The sequence below is a fragment of the Sturnira hondurensis genome, unplaced genomic scaffold, assembly GCF_014824575.4.
Source record: "Sturnira hondurensis isolate 20B ecotype Veracruz unplaced genomic scaffold, ASM1482457v3 Scaffold0014854, whole genome shotgun sequence".
Classification (NCBI taxonomy): Eukaryota; Metazoa; Chordata; class Mammalia; order Chiroptera; family Phyllostomidae; genus Sturnira; species Sturnira hondurensis.
The window spans coordinates 9,788,012-9,794,011 of record NW_028087485.1 but is presented as its reverse complement, the minus strand read 5'-3'; the positions used below and the strand labels follow the sequence as shown (position 1 = coordinate 9,794,011).

At 51.2% G+C, this 6,000-nt stretch overlaps 1 long non-coding RNA gene across 1 annotated transcript; it reads right to left on the bottom strand.

The window, feature by feature from the left end:
* Positions 1 to 1,190: 1,190 nt before the first annotated feature.
* Positions 1,191 to 5,563, bottom strand: LOC118999538 (uncharacterized). Its single transcript, XR_005069125.1, has 3 exons — positions 5,553 to 5,563; positions 2,561 to 2,563; positions 1,191 to 1,412 (listed from the first exon to the last, which is right to left on the bottom strand). It is a non-coding gene; the product is annotated as an uncharacterized LOC118999538 (long non-coding RNA).
* Positions 5,564 to 6,000: the final 437 nt, after the last annotated feature.

The window sequence follows — 6,000 nt, the reverse complement described above, 5'->3', positions numbered from 1 at the left end:
ATAAAGTCTATTTTTTAAAAGGACCCTCTTGCCCTCTCCCGGAGTGCACACACACTCCAGACCAGTGTTCTCACACATGGCCTGCATCGGAATCATCCGCAGGGAAAGGGGAGAGGGAGAGACGGTAATAAAATGCGATTTCCAGGCCACGCTCCAGGACATTCTGGTTCAGTAGATCTGATGAAGGCCATTAATTGACCACACTTTGGGAAACTGCTCCACGTGGGCATGCGTGGTAGTCAGAGGCTGCTATTTGAAGAATGCCCGGGAGCTTTCCCAGGGAGAGCTGGACACCCTGTGGGGCGGGCTAGTGCAGGCTGCCGCCCAAGCAGGGTTCGTTACCCTGGATGGTAGGGCAGGACACGGCGGTGCAGGAAAGGGGACTTCCAGCTGCTTCCCTGGTCCCCGGACGGCCTTACACTCTGGGAGGCAGCCCCTGGGTCCAGGGTCAATTGTAAGACTCTCACACACTTATCTTTGGAGCCCAACCCTATCAGGTCAAAATACTATGTCCCACATGAAACGCGATTTTCCTGCCTTAAACATTTTGAAAGGATTTTTATAAATCTGGCTTTTCAAATCATCAGACTACAAGGAACTCATTGAACTCACAACTGGTTTTATTTCTAAGCAATCATGCGTGTGTTGGGTTTCTTGCCAAGTGAGAAAAACCTGTGGTTGTCTTTGAATATAATGAAATCTTTATGAGTACCCCTTTAACAATTAATGATGTTGACACAACATTAAGTTTTGTAGGCAAGTAAGTAACATTTATGAATTTTAATTTTTAAAATTTCCTGTCATATTTGGGATCCACAATGGTTTTTTTTTCTGGTCCTGTGCAGACCTAAGTCCTGGGTCTCTCGTGCCCATGGATGAAACCCAGTCCTGACCACAAGCACTGCCAAGGTTGCCTCTGAAAGTTCAGATGGACGTCCCTGCAAGAAAGGAAACAGAAAGGAAAATGCCCAACCCCAGCAACCCCAGGAAAAGGACCACAGCCACCCCCCGGGAAACCTGTGTGGTAACTTCACAGGAGTCGAACATGCTGTGACCCATCCCAGGACCCCCCGCTCAAGGGGCTTTTCACTGTCTCCGTGGTTTTGCCTTTTCCATAATGTCATACGGTTGGAATCATGCAGTCAATAGTGTTTTTAGATTGGTTTCCTTCACTTAGCAACATGCATTGAAGGTTCTCCCATGTCTTTTCATGGCTTGGTGACTCGTTGCTTTTTAGCACTGAATACTGTTGCATTGCCTGGGTGTACCTGTTTATTAACCCACTCACCTACTAAAGAACATCTTGGCTGCTTCCAGGTTTTGGCCACTGTGAGCAAAGCTGCCGTAAACATCCATGTACAGGTTTTTGTGGGGACATAAGTTTTCAGCTCCTTTGAGTAAATACCAAGGAGCTCAATTGCTGGATCAGATGGTAAGAGAATGTTTAGTTTCATAATAAACCACCAAACTGCCTTCCAAAGTGGCCGTACCACTTTATATTCCTACCAGCAATGGATGAGCGTTCCTATTGCTCCACGTGATTGTCAGCATTTGGTGTTGTCAGGTTTTGGGTTTTGGCCATTCTAATAAGTGTGTATGGTATCTCATTGTTGTTTTGATTTGCAATTCCCTGAATGACATAAGATATGGAGTATGTGTTTATATGTTTATTTGCCATCTGCCTATCTTCTTTGGTGAAAAGTCTATTAAAGCTTTTGGCTCATTTTAAATTATGTTGTTTTCTTATTATTGATTTTTAAGAGTTCTTTGTATATTCAGTCTTTTATCAGATGTGCATTTTGCAAGTATTTTCCCCAGTCTGTGGCCTGTTTCTTATATTTTGTTTTTTTCGGTAATGTCTTTTACAAAGCAGAAGAGTATCATTTCAATGAAGTCCAGCTTATCAATTTTTTCTTTTACAGTTCATCCCTTTGGTGTTATAACTAAAAAGTCACCATCCAACCCAAGGCTATCTAGATTTTCTCTTTTGTTATTTTCTAAGAGTTTTATCGTTTCACACTTTACATTTAGGACTGTGATCTGTTTTGAGTTAACTTTTGGAAAGATGTAAGGTTCGTGTTTAGATTAATTTTTTTTTGCATGTGAGTGTTCAATCGGTCATGTACCGTTTGTTGAAGAAGCTGTGTTTGCTCCACTGTATTGTCTCTGTTCCTTTGTCACATATCAGCTGACCCCTTTTATGTGGGTTTCTTTCTGGGCTCTTTATGCTGTTCCACTGGTCTATATTCATCTGTTCTTTCACCAGCCCACAGAGTCTTGATTACTGTGGCTTTCTGGTACATTTTGAAGCCGTGTAGTATCAGCCCTCCAGTTGTGTTGTGCTCAATGTTGTGTTGGTTATTCTGGGTCTTCTGCCTCTCCAGACACACTTTCTTTATTTGTTAGGTTTTATTTATTTATTTCTAGAGAAATGGGAAGGGAGGAAGAAACAGAAGGAGACAAACATCAATTGGTTGACTCTTGCATGCCCCCAATTGGGGGTGGGGAGGCTCTGGCCCTCAACCCAGGCATATGCCCCGAGCAGAATTGAACTGGTGACCCCCTGCTTTGTGGGATGGTGCCCAACCCACTGAGCCACACCAGCCAGGGCTCCAGATGCACTTTAGAATCAGTTTGTGGATATCCACAGAATAACTCGCTGGGTGTTCAATTGGGGTGCATTGAATCTCTAGATCAAGGTAGGAAGAACTGACATCTTGACGATATTGAGACCAAAAGGTGTCAGCTGATATTTGACAAAGGTGTTCTGACCTAAACTTAGCCACAGGAGGCAGGAAAATGGACTGGAGCACCAGAAAGTGTAGGCTGGGCCCCCCATGGTGCTGGCCGGGAGACTGCACCTCACGCAGTGCCAGGCAAAGAGGTGGTACTCAATGACTGGTCACTGGGGCAATGAGCAATGCCACATTCCAAAGCACCTGGGGGCAGGGCTGTGTGGTGCCCGTTCTGTGCTGAGGTAGAGCAGACTCCCATCCTTCAGAGGGAGGGGACTGGCTTCGGGGACAACTCTAGGAAGAGTGGAGGTCTACTGCGGTGTTAGCTGGGTCCTCGAGGGTGTGAGCACTCTCCCTCTCTCCCCCTCTCTCTCTCTCTCTCACACACACACACACACAAGCATGTATGCTGCACTCACACCCATCCCCTTCCTTGGGCACTGTTTTCAGAATCCACACTACTGGGGAGGCGGGGTTGCCACGGTGACAGGTGCTGGAGCACCTCCTTATGGGTATTAATAGCTTCCATTGAAGCCAGCAAAATGGTGCCTTCATCCAGCCCCAGTGTCCCTGGCAGGTTCCTTTTGCCCCCTTCTTTCCAGGATGGGGCTGTGGAGGGCCCTCAGGGCCACGCAGGCCTCTTCCCTGCCTGCTGGCCACCACCCCGGTGAAGGATGGCTTGAAGGTCTATGGGATTCTTCCCAGTGTGTGCATGTGTGTGTGTGTGGGGGGGGAATAGGGGGGATGAGGGGGAGAAGGATGCTGCAGTGGTTGGCTCCCCGGAGCTGGGTCTAACTATCACCCTCGCCAGGGAGAGTTTCTGAGGCACAGGACCCCTCAGAGAGGCCACTCTCAGCCTCTCCGGGCCCAGACTGTCACACTGCCTTCGCTAGGTGCTGGCCTGGTCAGGGACTTGCACCCCGTTGACACTTGACAGTGGTGTCCCTTCCCATTGTATGCAGTTCCCTGGAAGGGCTGGGGCCAGGCTAGGGAGGCGGCCCAGATGGCACAGTGTCAGAGGCGCTCAGTCTCGGGCTGCAGCAAGTGTGGCACTGGCATTGTCTAGCCCTGGGGCCCATGCTGCCTCACGATTCCCACCAGGGTCACTTCCCTCGCCTCATCCTATTCCTGGCCCTGTTGATACTTCCACTCTCTCCTTGACCCTCCTGGGTCAGGGAAAGTTTCTGTCCTGTCCCGAGTTCCCTGCTTTGAACCCTATTGCCTCTCACCTTCCCGTGGGGCCCCTGGGGTCCGGCTGCCCTGAGCTACAGAGCCCGTTCCTGCCTCCGGACCTCAGCAGCACCCGTCTCTGGCCCCCACTCCTCCCTGACCTTCTCCATCGCTCCCTGGCTTTGCCCACAGCCCCGGGTTTAGACCACGTGGGGCCTGTGACATCTCTGCCATCCTCTGCCCCTCTGTCATCCCCTGGCCCCTGTTCCAGCGCCTCCTCCCTGAAGGGAGGGTGGGACTCCAGGAAGGGCCTCAGCCTCCCTTCAGCCACTGTCTGCGCATGCTACCAAGGGCCACACATGTCACACACACACACTCCGAGAGAATTAGTCTCGTCTATACAGAGCCTTCAGATTTATTGTGATGCCCGGCAGCGGCGCCCAATGACCTCATTCCAGCAGACTTCAGGGGGCATATGAGTGTGAGAGTGTGTTCATGCTTATGTAGAGGTGAGTGTGCAGGAAAGTGTCGAGGTGTGTGTGCAAATGTGTGAGGGTGCTGCCATTCAGAGCCCAGGGATTTCTGGTGCATGAGTCATCCATTGGTTGGGAGCGGGCCTCAGGAAGACAGCCTCCGGCCTTCCTGGGCATGTGCTCCTGGGCATCTGAGAGGCTGGAGGCCGGGAGGGGCTGTCTTTCCCTCTAGACCCCAGAGAGCAGCTGTCATGGGTATTTCTAGCTCGCCTGGAGTCCCAGACATTTAAGGATGTGCTGTCTGCAGTGGGGTGGGAATAGAGGGCAGGGAAAGGAAATAAGGAGCGGCTCAGGGCTTTGCTCCCAGGGATCATGCAGGGGAATTCATCCATCCCATCACGGTTTTTTGATAGTCCGTGTGACACTCTGCTAGGGACTGGGCGGTCATGGGAAATGGCGCTGACCTGCTCTGTTCCCTCACAGGGCTTATGTTCTAGTGGGGGAGGCAGGACACAAACAAGGGGGAAAGGCTGCTTTCAAACTACTTCTAGAAAATAAAACAGAATAATGATATGGAAAGTGACTGAGAGTGGTGGCATTCTTTAGCTGGGGAAGGTCATGGAGGTGGTGCGTGGACGGTGCCCTGAAAATGAACTGCCACATGGAAGACTTGAGGGAAGGACCTTCCATAAGAGGGTGGACAAGATGCCTGTGGCCAGCCCACATCTTTGCTGATTCTAGATCTGAGTTGCTGAAGCCAGGCAGAGGGCTAGAGGTGACCTAGAGGAACATCCAAGCAGCTTCCCTTTCTGGGGTGGGGAGGGGAAGCTTGGCCCATCTCCCTCTGATAGGCTGGGAGATCCGGATGCCCCACATGAAGGTGAGGGAGAACGACTCCCTTTTCCCTTCCTGTAGGCTCTCTGGTAGCAGCAGGGCTGAGCTACAGGATGGAAGAGTCCTGTGAGCAGGTGTCCTCCAGGAACCCTCCTTTGCTCTAGGCCACAGCGGCCCCCCGTGCCAGTTCTTATGGCTGGCAGAACCACTCCGTTCAGAGTTGGTGGTTCTCCGAAGATCTGTCCCTGAGATCTGTTTCCCCAGCTTGGCCAGTGACCCAGTCTCCTAGGTTCGGTCTGTAGGCACCCCAAGGCCCCTGACAGGGTGTGTGTCCAGCAACTGAACAGTGTGAGGTTCCTGTTCTGAGTCCTTGCCAGTACAGATCTGAGGGTGGAGGATCAAGTGCCCGGCTTCCTAATCTTACTACATTTATTCAATCATACACTCCTTACATTTTTTTCTTGGGCTTTTGCTATGTGCCAGGCCCTGTATCTGGTGCTAGAGAAACTGTAAATTAGAGCTACCTCGCCCTGCGCCTGGCACCCAGGGAGCTCAGTGTTCTCGCTGTACCGGTTTTCCTTTCCAAGACCGCGTTCCACTGTCCGTGAGAGGAATATGCCCAACAGCTCCACCACTGCCTGGTATCTTACCCTGACCTGGGCCCGGCACCCACCCCTCCCACCTCACGGTACGGCGCAGACCTTCTGGCAGCAGGGACGCGGAGCAGGGATGCGAAGCGCCAAGGAGCCACATCTGGCTAAGCGGGCGCACGCGTGTCACTAAGACGC